At 42.8% G+C, this 15,025-nt stretch overlaps 1 long non-coding RNA gene across 1 annotated transcript; it reads right to left on the reverse strand.

The window, feature by feature from the left end:
• Window positions 1–8,613: 8,613 nt before the first annotated feature.
• Window positions 8,614–14,532, reverse strand: LOC118964492. Its single transcript, XR_005051566.1, has 2 exons — window positions 9,439–14,532; window positions 8,614–9,244 (listed from the first exon to the last, which is right to left on the reverse strand). It is a non-coding gene; the product is annotated as an uncharacterized LOC118964492 (long non-coding RNA).
• Between the last annotated feature and the right edge of the window lie 493 nt (window positions 14,533–15,025).

The raw sequence follows: 15,025 nt of genomic DNA on the forward strand, positions 1-15,025 counted from the left end.
AGAATCACCTTTGGCAGCGATTACAGCTGTGAGTCTTTCTGGGTACGTCTTAAGAGCTTTGCACACCTGGATTGTACAATATTCGCACATTAGTATTTTAAAAATTCTTCAAGCTCTGGTTGTTGACCATTGCTAGACAGTCATGTACAGTAAGTATTTTCAAACCATTTTAAATCATAACTCGGCCACTCCGGAACATTCAATGTTGTCTTGGTAAGCAACTCCGGTGTATATTTGGCCTTGTGTTTTAGGTAATTGTCCTGCTGAAAGGTGAATTTGTCTCCCAAGTGTCTGGTGGAAAGCAGACTGAACAAGGTTTTCCTCTAGGATTTTACCTGTGCTGAGCTCTCTCCCGTTTCTTTTTATCCTAAACTCCCTTGTCCTTGCTGATGACAAGCATACCCATAACATGATGCAGCTACCACCATGCTTGAAAATGTGAATAGTGATGTTGGATTTGTAGAAAAGTTTGTGGTCATATGCACATCCTTAAAACCATAGGTGCTGTGCTTACAAAGAATACTAGTACAGAACAAGGCCTGCACTCTGTTGAAGCTCCCAATTCAGTTTTATTGACAACGATATGATCTAAAACGGAGCTTCTTGGTCTTTACTTGTTTGATTTGCCCCAAACATAACGCTTTGTATTCTGGACAAAAAGTTATTTTGTTTTGCCAAATTTATTGCAGTTTTACTTTTGTGCCTTATTGCAAGCAGAATGCATGTTTTGGAATAGTTTTATTAAAATGAAATCAAATATTTATATAGCCCTTCTTACATCAGCTTATATCTCAAAGGTGCTGTACAGAAACACAGCCTAAAGCCCCAAACAGCAAGCAATGCAGGTGTAGAAGCATGGTGGCTAGGAAAAACTCCCTAGAAAGGCCAAAACATAGGAAGAAACCTGGAGAGGATCCAGGCTATGAAGGGTGGCCAGTCCTCTTCTGGCTGTGCCGGGTAGAGATTATAACAGAACATGGCCAAGATGTTCAAATGTTCATAAATGACCAGCATGGTCAAATAATAATAATCACAGTAGTTGTCGAGGGTGCAACAAGTCAGCACCTCAGGAGTAAATGTCAGTTGGCTTTTCATAGCAGATCATTCAAAGTATCTATACCGCTCCTGCTGTGTCTAGAGAGTTGAAAACAGCAGGTCTGGGACAGGTAGCACGTCCGGTGAACAGGTCAAGGTTCCATAGCCGCAGGCAGAACAGTTGAAACTGGAGCAGCAGCACGGCCAGGTGGACTGGGGACAGCAAGGAGTCATCATGCCAGGTAGTCCTGAGGCATGGTCCTAGGGCTTAGGTCCTCTGAGAGAGAGAAAGAAAGAGAGAATTAGCATACTTAAATTCACACAGGACACAGGATAAGACGGGAGAAGTACTCCAGATATAACAGATTGACCCTAGCCCCCCGACACAAACTTCTGCAGCATAAATAGTGGAGGCTGAGACAAGAGGAGTCAGGAGACACTGTGGCCACATCCGATGACACCCCCAGACAGGCCAAACAGGCAGGATATAACCCCACCCACTTTGCCAAAGCACAGCCCCCACACCACTAGAGGGATATCTTAAACCACCAACTTACCATCCTGAGAGACAAGGCCGAGTATAGCCCACAAAGATCTCCGCCACGGCACAACCTAAGGGGGGGGGGGGGCGCCAACCTAGACAGGAAGATCACATCAGTGACTCAACCCTCTCAAATGACGCACCCCTCTTAGAGACGGCATGGAAGAGCACCAGTAAGCCAGTGACTCAGCACCTGTAATAGGGTTAGAGTGTAGGTATGTACGGCAGGACCAAATCAGAGAGATAGGTGGGAGCAAGCCCATGTAATGCTTTGTAGGTTAGCAGTAAAACCTTGAAATCAGCCCTTGCCTTGACAGGAAGCCAGTGTAGGGAGGCTAGCACTCGAGTAATATGATCAAATTTTTTGGTTCTAGTCAGAATTCTAGCAGCCATATTTAGCACTAACTGAAGTTTATTTAGTGCTTCATCCGGTTAGCCGGAAAGTAGAGCATTGCAGTAGTCTAACCTAGAAGTAACAAAAGCATGGATACATTTTTCTGCATCATTTTTGGACAAAGTTTCTGATTTTTGCAATGTTACGTAGAGCTGTCCTTGAAACAGTCTTGATATGTTTGTCAAAAGAGAGATCGGGGTCCAGAGTAACGCTGAGGTCCTTCACCGTTTTATTTGAGACGACTATACAACCATCAAGATTAATTGTCAGATTCAACAGAAGATCTCTTTGTTTCTTGGGACCTTGGGACCATCTCTGTTTTGTCCGAGTTTAAAAGTAGAAAGTTTGCAGCCATCCACTTCCTTATGTCTGAAACACAGGTTTCTAGCGAGGGCAATTTTGGGGCTTCACCATGTTTCATTGAAATGTACAGCTGTGTGTCATCCGCATAACAGTGAAAGTTAACATTATGTTTTCGAATGACATCCCCGAGAGGTAAAATATATAGTGAAAACAATAGTGGTCCTAAAATGGAACCTTGAGGAACACCGAAAATTTACAGTTGATTTGTCAGATGTCAAACCATTCACAGAGACAAACTGATATCTTTCCGACAGATAAGCTCTAAACCAGGCCAGAACTTGTCCATGTAGACCGATTTGGGTTTCCAATCTCTCCAAAAGAATGTGGTGATCGATGGTATCAAAAGCAGCACTAATGTCTAGGAGCACGAGGACAGATGCAGAGCCTTTGTCTGACGCCATTAAAAGGTAATTTACCCCCTTCACGAGTGCAGTCTCAGTGCTATGATGAGGTCTAAAACCAGACTGAAGCATTTCGTATACATTGTTTGTCTTCAGGAAGGCAGTGAGTTGCTGCGCAACAGCTTTTTCTAACATTTTTGAGAGGAATGGAAGATAGGCCGATCATTTTTAAAATATTTTCTGGGTCAAGTTTTGGCTTTTTCAAGAGAGGCTTTATTACTGCCACTTTTAGTGAGTTTGGTACACATCCAGTGGATAGAGAGCTGTTTAGTATGTTCAACATAGGAGGGCCAAGCACAGGAAGCAGCTCTTTCAGTAATTTACTTGGAATAGGGTCCAGTATGCAGCTTGAAGGTTTAGAGGCCATGATTATTTTCATCATTGTGTCAAGAGATATAGTACTAAAACACTTGAGTGTCTCTCTTGATCCTAGGTCCTGGCAGAGTTGTGCAGACTCAGGACAACTGAGCTTTGGAGGAATACTCAGGTTTAGAGAGGAGGCTGTAATTTGCATTCTAATGATCATGATCTTTTCCTCAAAGAAGTTAATGAATTTATTACTGCTGAAGTGAAAGCCATCCTATCTTGGGGAATGCTGCTTTTTAGTTAGCTTTGCGACAGTATCAAAAATAAATTTCGAATTGTTCTTATTTTCCTCAATTAAGTTGGAAAAATAGGATGATCGAGCAGCATTGAAGGCTCTTCGATACTGCACGGTACTGTCTTTCCAAGCTAGTCGGAAGACTTCCAGTTTGGTGTGGCTCCATTTCCGTTCCAATTTTCTGGAAGCTTGCTTAAGAGCTCGGGTATTTTCTGTATACCAGGGAGCTAGTTTCTTATGACATGTTTTTAGGGGTGCAACTGCATCTAGGGTATTGCACAAGGTTCTGATTTGTGTCCTCTGACGTCCTTGGGTAGGCAGAGGGAGTCTGGAAGGGCATCAAGGAATCTTTGGGTTGTCTGAGAATTTATGCACGACTTTTGATGCTCCTTGGTTGGGGTCTGAGCAGATTATTTGTTGCGATTGCAAACGTAATAAAATGGTGGTCCGATAGTCCAGGATTATGAGGAAAAACATTAAGATCCACAACATTTATTCCATGGAACAAAACTAGGTCCATAGTATGTCTGTGAGTAGGTCCAGAGACATGTTGGACAAAACCCATTGAGTCGATGATGGCTCCGAAAGCCTTTTGGGGTGGTCACCAAAAATGTGAATATTATCTGCTATGACTACAAGGTCCGATAGGAATTCAGGGAACTCAGTGAGGAACGCTGTATATGGCCCAGGAGGCCTGTAAACAGTAGCTATAAAAAAGTGATTGAGTAGGCTGCATAGATTTCATGAACTAGAAGCTCAAAAGACAAAAACGTCGGGTTTTTTTGTAAATTGAAATTTGCTATCGTAAATGTTAGCAACACCTCCGCCTTTGCGGGATGCATGGGGGATATGGTCACTAGTGTAACCTCATTTAACACAGTAAATTCATCAGGCTTAAGCCATGTTTCAGTCAGGCCAATCACATAAAGATTATGATTAGTTAATTGACTATAACTGCCTTTTGAAGTGAGGGATCTAACATTAAGTAGCCCTATTTTGAGACGTGAGGTATCACGATCTCTTTCAATAATGGCAGGAATAGAGGAGGTCTATATTCTAGTGAGATTGCTAAGGCGAACCGCTATGTTTAGTTTTACCCAACCTAGGTCGAGGCACAGACACGGTCTCAATGGGGATAGCTGAGCTGACTACACTGACTGTGCTAGTGGCAGACTCCACTAAGCTGGCAGGCTGGCTAACAGCCTGCTGACTGGCCTACACCCCATTTCATTGTGGAGCTAGAGGAGTTAGAGTCCTGTCTATGTTGGTAGATAAGATGAGAGCACCCCTCCAGCTAGGATGGAGTCTGTCACTCCTCAACAGGCCAGGTTTGGTCCTGTTTGTGGGTTAGTCCCAGAAAGAGGGCCAATTATCTACAAATGTTATATTTTGGGAGGGGCAGAAAACAGTTTTCAACCAGCGATTGAGTTGTGAGAGACTGCTGTAGAGCTCATCACTCCCCCTAACTGGGAGGGGGCCAGAGACAATTACTCGATGCCGACACATCTTTCTAGCTGATTTACAGGCTGAAGCTATGTTGCGCTTGGTGACCTCTGACTGTTTCATCCTAACATTGTTGGTGCCGACGTGGATAACAATATCTCTATACTCTCTACACTCTCCAGTTTTAGCTTTAGCCAGCACCATCTTCAGATTAGCCTTAACGTCGGTAGCCCTGCCCCCTGGTAAACAGTGTATGATCGCTGGATGATTCGTTTTAAGTCTAATACTGCGGGTAATGGAGTCGCCAATGACTAGGGTTTTCAATTTGTCAGAGCTAATGGTGGGAGCCTTTGGCGTCTCAGACCCGTAACGGGAGGAGTAGAGACCAGAGAAGGCTCGGCCTCAGATTCCGACTTGCTGCTTAATGGGGAAAACCGGTTGAAAGTTTCTGTCGGCTGAATGAGACACCGGTTGAGCATTCCTACAGCATTTCCTTCCAGAAGCCATGAGAAAGTTGTCCGGCTGCGGGGACCGTGCGAGGGGATTTATACTACTATCTGTACTTACTGGTGGCACAGACGCTGTTTCATCCTTTCCTACACTTAAATTACCCTTGCCTAACGATTGCGTCTGAAGCTGGGCTTGCTGCACAGCTATCCTCGCCGTAAGGCAATTGTTCTCCTGCATATTATGAGTACAGCGACTGCAATTAGAAGGCATCATGTTAATGTTACTACTTAGCTTCGGCTGTTGGAAGTCCTGACCAACCATGTCCAGATAAAGCGTCCAGAGTGAAAAAGTTGAATGAAAAAAAGTTGAGTGAGGGAAAAACTAAAAATATAAACGGTAATTAAAAAGTAAAAACCGTAAAGTTGTCAGGTAGCAAAGTAAGGTTGGCAACAAAACGCACAGCAACCTGTACAGGCTTCCTTTTCACTCTGTCACTAGGTTAGTATTGTGAAGTAACTACAATGTTGTTGAACTACCCTCAGTTATCTCCCATCACAGCCATTAAACTCTTAACTGTTTGGACACATGTTGAAATCCCTGAGCGGTTTCCTTCCTCTCCGGCAATTAGAAGGACACCTGTATCTTTTTAGTGACTAGGTGTATTGATACACCATCCAACGTGTCATTAATAACTTCACCATGCTCAAAGGGATATTCCATGTGCTTTTTTAAATGTTTACCCATCTACCAATAGGTGCCCTTTGCAAGTCATTGGAAAACCTCCCTGTCTTTGTGGTTGAATCTGTGTTTGTAAGGTCCCTCAGTCGAGCAGTGAATTTCAATTATCTGTATGTGTGTGGTACAGAGACGAGGTAGTCATTTAAAAAATCATGTTAAACACTATTATTGCATACAGTGAGTCCATGCAATTTATGTGACTTGTTAAGCAAATTTTTACTCCGGAACTTATTTAGGCTTGCCATAAAGGGGTTGAATTCTTGACTAAAGACACAATCTCAATTTAATCTATTTGAAATTCAGGCTGTAACAAAATGTGGAAAAAGTCAAGGGTTGAGAATACTTTCTGAAGGCACTGTGCTGTATATGCTTCAATGAGTGTGTGTATATGTGCTTTTGATAAGAACATCCCTCCAATTGAAGAGAGAGAGACTCTTGTCCAATCAGAAGTCCTGGCTCCAGGCTGAGAGAGGTGAAGCAGCTTAACTTTTTTGACAAGGGGTACACACCTGGCCTCACTCTTTCCACTTCACCTTCCTCTCATAGCTGCTGCTGTTGCCTTTTCTTTTCCATGAAGAGAGAGAAGTGTTGGGTCAGAGGTCCTGTGCTCCAGGGTTGTGCTCTACAGGAGTGTGTGTGCGACTGTGTGTGTGTGTGTATGCGACTGCGTGTCTGATTACTCATCGCAGGCCAGCGAAGGCAGGGCCGAAGCTGGTGTGTGTGCCCTGATCTAGTCGGGGAGTTTGGCCAGCGTTGCAGGTAGGGAGCAGTGTCGGTCACACAGAACAATACACGCATAGTCTCTGTGATGACGAGGAGAGGAAATTGTCATCCCCAGAAGATTGATTGATTAGGGGTACAGATTGATTGATTAGGCCAGGGTATCTTGAGATATATACTGAACGAAAACAGCACAACATGCAACAATTTCAAAGATTTTACTAAGTTACAGTTCATATAGTGAAATCAGTCAATTGAAATAAATTCATTAGGCCCTAATTTATGGATTTCACATGACTAGGAATACAGATATGCATCTGTTGGTCACAGACACCTAAAAAAAAAAAAATCAGTACCTGGTGTGGCCATCATTTGCCAAATACAGTGCTACACATCTCCTTTACATAGAGTTGATCAGGCTGTTGATTGTGGCCTGTGGAATGTTGTCCCACTCCTCTTCAATGGCTGTGCAAAGTTGATGGATATTGGCGGAAACTGGAACAAGCGGTTTTACACATGTCCAGAGCATCCCAAACATGCTCAATGGGTGACATGGGTCTGGTGAGTATGCAGGCTTTGGAAGAACTGGGACATTTTCAGCTTCTAGGAATTGTGTACAGATCCTTGCGACATGAGGCAGTGTATTATCATGCTGAAACATGAGGTGATGGCGGCAGATGAATGGCACGACAATGGGCCTCAGGATCTCGTCACGGTATCTCTGTGCATTCAAACTGCCATAGATAAAATACAATTGTGTTTGTTGGCCGTAGCTTATGCCTGCCCATACCATAACCCCACCATGGGGCAAACCACTCGCCCACTCGACGCCATACACACTGTCTGCCATCTGCCCAGTACAGTTGAAACCGGGATTCATCCGTGAAGAGCACACTTCTCCAGCATGCCAGTGGCCATCGAAGGTGAGCATTTGCCCACTGAAGTTGTTTACGTCGCCAAACTGCAATCAGGTCAAGACCCTGGTGAGGACGACGAGCACGCAGATGAGCTTCCCTTAGACAGTTTCTAACAGTTTTGTTGAAATTCTTTGGTTGTGCAAACCCTCAGTTTTATCAGCTGTCCAGGTGGCTCATCTCACTCCATCCCGCAGGGGAAGAAGCCAGATGTGGAAGTCCTGTTCTGCCGTGGTTACACGTGGTCTAAGGTTGTGAGGTCGGTTGGACATACTGCCGCATTCTCTAAAATGATGGAGGTGGCTTATGGTAGAGAAATTAACATTAAATTCTCTGACAACAGCTCTGGTGGACATTCCTGCAGTCCGCATGCTAATTGCACGCTCCCTCAAACCTTGACATCTGTGGCATTGTGTTGTGTGATAAAACTGCACATTTTTGAATGGCCTTTTATTGTCCACAGCACAAGGTTCACCTGTGTAATGATCATGCTGTTTCAATCAGCTTCTTGATATGCCACACCTGCCAGGTGGATGGATTATTTTGGCAAAGGAGAAATGCTCAATAACAGCGACGTAAACAAATGTGTGCACAACATTTGAGAAAATTAAGATTTCTGTGCGTATGGAACATTTCTGGGATCTTTTATTTCAGCTCATGAAACATGGGACCAACACTTTACATGTTGTGTTTATATTTTTGTTCAGTATTCTGTAGATATTTATGTTACCTATACTGAGAAGGTGTATAGATGGAGTAACTATGGATTGATTGACAGTCTTCATATAGAGGTTCTCTATCACAGCCTGGCCTGGACTCCTCCCACCAGAGTGAGGCTGAAACAGAACAGAGTGTGAGTGTGACTAAGCCATAGACTAACAATTAATGGATGTAGGATAGTGTTAAGAGAATTATGTTCTCAATGTTCATAAACCAATTCAATCAAAACTCAAGTCTGCTAAATCAGGATTTGTAAGATACTGATTGAAATTAAAACGGACAGAGGCCCAGTCTACAATTGTCAAATGTTTATTCACGGGAATGTTCTAAAGTCAAGAATACAAAACAATTAATTTTATACTGACTTCTCACGCACACACACTCACACAACCATACACACACACATTCACACTAACATTATCCTGCTACGCACACACCTTCACACTAACAGAAGGTATCCTACGCACATACTGTCTCACTACCCAGCCATCAGAGATTAGGGAGACCTTGAGACGTACTCCCCGTTCTCTCCCAAATCTCTAGTCAGGTCGGCGCCGAATTTTGCTCAGACAGTCTGTCTTTAAAATACCATGAAGACATAAACATTAGCTATATTGTTTTACCCTAATTCTGACTAGAACTACACATGTATTGATTATAATTGTATACATTCATATCAATTCCATACAATTCTATGGTTTCAGGGTGGAATATTCTAATCATTCAATTAACAGATAAATCCCATTAACAATCCTCCCTTAATGTCTAAATAATACACACTGATACATCAATTGTATACAAGAATAATCCAGACCAATACATTGCTTATTAAGCCCAACGGTTTCTTCCCTCTCTGGGTGGGGAGACCTCCTTCCCTGTTATCAGATTCACAGTGGGCATACGTTGTCTGCCACAGTTCCTTGTCTGCTATGATTCAAACACATTTCCATATGTTATACAGTGACAGGGTGAAATACTGTTAATTATTGCCTAAACATTAACTACAAAAAATTACACATCTATTTGTATTAATATTGTCAATGTCACTCAAAATCAACCTCACAAAACCAATATATGTATTTTCATTCCTTATTCATCAATGACTGTTATAGGCCTACATTAGGTATCCTAACACTTCCTGTTGGCTCCATTGGCTCCTCGTAGTTAAAAGAAACGGAGCCATCTCCTAGGCCTGGAGGCCTGTATTTGTCATCCCACTGGCCGGAGCTCGGAATCGGTCCGTACCTCACAATCTGTTGCGTCATTGACCTCTCCAGAGTCCTGGTAACCAAACCTCTCATACACGGAATCAAACAACCTCCACACAGAACCAAAACACTCATACAGGTGAAAGTTGCCCACCACACAGTGATTATGACATTTTTCCATTTCCCAAACCCACTATCAAACCAATTTGTTAGAGCATTATATACCCCAGAGTTCTCTGCCAATTCGTGAGCTAATGTGGTTAAACCAGCCAGGGCTTTGGTCACTGATCCATCTGGAGCTGTGTTATCGGGGATGAAAGTACAACATTCTGCTCCGAACCTCATACACCCACCACCATTTCAGCCAGTAACATATCCAAGGCTATTCTATTCTACCATACCATCAAACTAGTTGCAGCTGTTACCACCATAAGATGCTTGATTCCAATCCAGAACTCATCAGGTACCCCCCTTGGAACCCCAATGCTATCAATGTAAACTCTATTGTCAAAAGATCCTGACGGGGCACTCCTTCTTTCTCTTCTGCCTGGCCCAAGGTCTTTGCGTTTGATAAGGGTGAAGGGCATGCCTAACTGCACTGCACTGGTCCAATTTGTAGGCAGGTGGGGCCACAGCTTCATACCTCCACACACCCACCAGACATCCGCTCTAGGACTTTTTATCTTACTAAAGTCCTCGGAACTCAACCACCCAGTCAGGGTGGTCCCTCATTGTCTTGTCAGGTGTAACGTTCTCTGTCCTATTGCATGTTCTTACTTCCCCTACGTCCCATCCGTGTGTGATGTATCGAGCCATACAATAATTAATGTCCTCCTGTAACTGTGAAAGGGGGAAGTCTGGATGTAATGGGCACATGGGGATACAGATAATGCAGATCAATGCAACTGTCATTGTCCGGCTTCCCTGCCCTCATGAACAGCTTTACCATATAGGCCATTACCCTGGGTGCATCAATTCCATCAAATGGAAAGGGAATGGTTGTCAACTGAGGTTTTGCTGTGGCGCAGGCATAACATTCTTCTTTCGCTACTGATCTGGCTGTATACTGAATCCATTATAACCATAGGTTAGAATCCTCATAACCAGTTTCCACCTCAATCACTTCCTTAAGATCTTTCGTCTGAACTATCCACACCGGCCCTTGGCTCTGGACGACTCCACGGTCAGTATCTGTTTTGTCAGGGGCTCTGCTTGTATTCTGGCTGACTATAGAGCTATCACCTGCCCTAACCTCTTCTACCCGGAATGGCACTAGGGTATCAACCGAAACCTGATCAAATCCAACATACCATAACCCGAGATCCTCTTCCTTTACATTTTTAATGGTAATTCGTACCTTTACGCAATATTTCCCTTGCTCCGGATTACAGTCAAAAACCCTCACCATCACTATACTCCACCTTCTTCCATACTGGGTATGTGGATTTATATAGCCCTCTCTCTCGGTGTGAGCTATGACCTGTTTCCATGAACTACACGGGGACCTGCACAGATATCTTCCATAATGGCTCATAGTCCTAGACTGCCACGGGGTCAGAGACCCTATTTGGTCTACATAGAACTCAACTGAGACATCCTTCCTGATCTCCACTCTCACTTCCTGTTTACCCAGATCAAGTGATCTCTTATACTTGGTTAATACAAAATCCTCACCATCTACACTATGGGTCAAGTTACCACCTTCTGCATTCTCGGATGGATCATGGTGTATTAGGAAGATGGCGCCCACAATAAGACAGCTCAGACCAATCAGCACTCCTGTAAAGCCCCACCCTTTCCCGGAGAACATATCCTCAGTTAGAGGCCAGCCCACACTTTCACTTCTAGGATCGCACACAGGGAGGATAGGGCGGGGTCAGGGAATCTTCGTTGGAGAGGTAACTCCCGAACCCTATTGGTATTCTCCTAACTCTGTGATTGTTCGACAGTGTCAGTGTGTCTTACCCTCTCGCAATGTGTGATATGAACCCCGGTAGCTCTTTCAGCTATTCTCACTGCGAAGGCTGTCACCAGGAGTACTTGGTATGGCCCCACCCAACGGGGCTGCTTCCCATCTATTCTCCTCAGGGACTGGGTTGAGTAAATCACCTTCTCCTGTAATTCACCTGTAGAGCATAAAATCTTGGACATATGGTTTGGTTAACAAACAGTCTTCTCATGTGGTCTGCTAGTATATCTTCAACTTCTATTTGTACTTGTTCTGGTCCCTAACTCTGGCCTTCTATTTGTCCTACCTGATTAGCTAAACTGTCATCCGTTATTTAAAGAAATCGATCCTAGTAAACCAACTCTAGGGATAATATCTTGACCTAATATTCCAGTTACCATAATCGTTTCCGACAAATAAGTTGGGAACACTTTATAAAAAATGCTTTATTAGTTTATTATACATTGCCGCATATCTAAACAATGACTTAGGTAAGATTAGTAAATTATCCTTATGTCTGACATTATCTTGTAGGACCGCCCCTTTCATTCTCTACATGTCCAATTCTCCCTGGGGCGTTCGTTCATGTCTATCCTGTAACAATTCTCTGTCATGAGTCTTATCTACTTTAAGATTTATCTGTGCTGCTTTCACAGGCACTAGTCAATGCTACTATTTCGGCCTGTTGTGCCGAATAATTTCTAGGCAATGGTTCAGTGTCAGGTCCCTTTTGTCTCCACTCAGTAACAGCCCCCCCCCTCTCCTCTCTGCTCCCAAACCATCAAGGTCTCAGCAGTGCAGGGAGGGCTTCTCCGTCTGCCCTTCCTCCTATCTGTCTGCTCTTTCTCATAACAGTCACTATCAAATATGGGGTGTTTCCAAATATTGACTAAATGTCTCACTGTCTGAACTCAGGTGATATTTCTAAAATCCATGTCTATGGTGGCCATCTCTAAAGTAATTACATAGGTTGATTAAGGTTATCTCGATGTTCTCAATAATCCTGAATCACCACAGATGCCATATATCCCTGTCCTGTTGGCCTGGATTAGGTTCTAAATACCTAACATGAGTCTACCATTAGTCCAAGGCTATGCCATTTCTTTCTTCTCATTAGTTCAACTCACAACTATGTCAAAGAACTATAAACTTGTTCATAATTATCAATTACTCAATTTACCTTAAAATCAGTATCACAAATTACCTTAAATTCATTATCCAAATGGCCCTCCCATGAGGCTGATCAGACCACAAAGGAAAGCCAGGATAGAGGTCAAAGGTCATACCACCCTTTTATAGTTGTGTTTCATACTATATTATACAAATCAAAGAAAAACCATCAACCATTTTCTACATTTTGTATCCCAGGTTGCCAGAACATTCCCTTTACCTAAAGAATTCACGTGTTTAATTAAAACTCAGAAAATAAAACTTCCAGTGCGTGTACCCCTTTAAGATTTCGTCTCTAGGACAAATTGAAATCTCCTCAAACCCTAAGGCTAAAAACAAACAAAACATATCCAGGCCTTTTCAATTTTGGTAGAAACATGCCTCTATCTCACTCGCTCCCTTCAAGATTATAGCCCCGGAAAACATTTCCAAAGAGAGACAACGAAGCCTCCTTTTCCCAGGAAAACCACTTTGTCAGCATTCTAATTCCATTGTACTCCCTCCAATCATTAGTTTTAAATGTTCTCAATGTTTATATGTAATTAATTGAGCATGCGCTACCCTCGGATACAATTCTTTACTTTAAATCTATGAAATCTATTCCTACTACCTGACTAGTTTAGCCAAAGCTTGCTTTGCAACATTAAAACCCATTCGGTCTGTCTGCAAATCGTCTCTCAAAATGCTTGATAGGAATACCCTGCCATTAGACACCCACAACTGTGATTAATGTGCACTGTCCCTTTAAAATAAAATTAGCTCAACCTGCAATCCACTTTGCCGACCTGACATGGTTCCATGTAATGTAAACAGATTATAATGTTTAGAATACATTAACTTCCTGTTCAAATTCACTGGTGTTACCTAAACAATCAAACCAAAAATCAATAAACGGGAACTATCACAAAACTTTTACGATTCAACTATTCAGACCTGAATCCCATACAGCCAAATATAGCCCAGCGCGCACCACCAAACAGTGATGCCCACCTAGCAATTTTGTTGCTAGATTTAGCATATTTTCAGACTACCATGACAAATGTAGCTACTTTTAAAAATGTATTTGGAACTTTTAGCAACTTTTGAAAAGTGACTCAAAGCTATAATGCACGCATTTTCCCTCTAAATGACACTATTTTCTCTGTCACACCCTCAGTCACAACATCATTGCCTGGCTGCAAAAGTGCATTGTGAGCGACGTCAGCAGCAGGCGCTCAGCCCGTGCCCAGGCAGCAGCAATTTCAGCGAATTGCAAATCATTGTTGGCTGACTGCAGCAGCAGTAGAACGGGTTCGACAAGCCAAACCCAATGAATACAGTTGGTCACAAATGTTTGATCTTGAACAGAACTTACATCAATCAACATCTCTCAATCAAAATTGTACTGCCAGAAGTACAGAAAAGAGTGGTCTGTACCTGAACAACTGTCAAATCAATTTGAGTAATGTTATTGTGTATTCTACGTTATCACGCAATGATATCACAACGTCTTTTAGCTACAAATCAACCTGCCTCCAGCAACTTACCCTGAAAATGAGTTGGCAACACTGTAACAAACTCTCTTATTCCTGCCTGGCAAAAATATACCCCCTACTCAAACTGAGTTCTGCTTTAATTCTACCGTAAGAGTAAAAGCAAACTTTCCAACTTTCTCTACTCCAAAATGTAAAACGTATGTCAGTCAATCCATAAGAATAAAAACATTTAGATGGGCACAACTCTATCGTAATTATCTCTCCGTTATTATTTAGAATTCATTAGATTTAGGTAACTGTCTCTTCTATGATTCAGCATTTTAAATACGACTCCATTCTCAATACGTTATTCCAGCGGACCATTTAGGCAATACTTATTTTCCACCATCATTTGCAAATAAATTCATTAAAAATCCTACAAGTGATTTTCAGGATTTTCTTTTTTCATTTTGTCTGTCATAGTTGAAGTGTACCTATGATGAAAATTACAGGCCTCATCTTTTTAAGTGGGAGAACTTTAACAATTGGTTGCTGACTAAATACTTTTTTGCCCCACTGTATGTGTGTGTATATATATATATATATAGCTAGCTAGCTAGCTAGCTGGCTGGCTGTTCCACTAGAGATTCTTGGTTCGAGTCCAGGCTCTGTCGCGACCGGGAGACCCATGGAGCGGTGCACAATTGGCCCAGCATCGTCCGGGTTAGGGGAGGCTTTGGCCAGCAGGGATGTCCTTGTCCCATCGCACACTTACAACTCCTGTGGCGGGCCAGGCACAGTGCTCGCTGACACGGTCGCCAGGTGTACGCTGTTTCCTCCAACACATTGGTCCGGCTGGATTCCAAGTTAAATGAGTATTGTGTCAAGAAGCAGTGTGGCTTGGTTGGGTTGTGTTTCGGAAGTC

This window comes from Oncorhynchus mykiss, chromosome 1 (genome assembly GCF_013265735.2).
Source record: "Oncorhynchus mykiss isolate Arlee chromosome 1, USDA_OmykA_1.1, whole genome shotgun sequence".
Taxonomy (NCBI): Eukaryota; Metazoa; Chordata; class Actinopteri; order Salmoniformes; family Salmonidae; genus Oncorhynchus; species Oncorhynchus mykiss.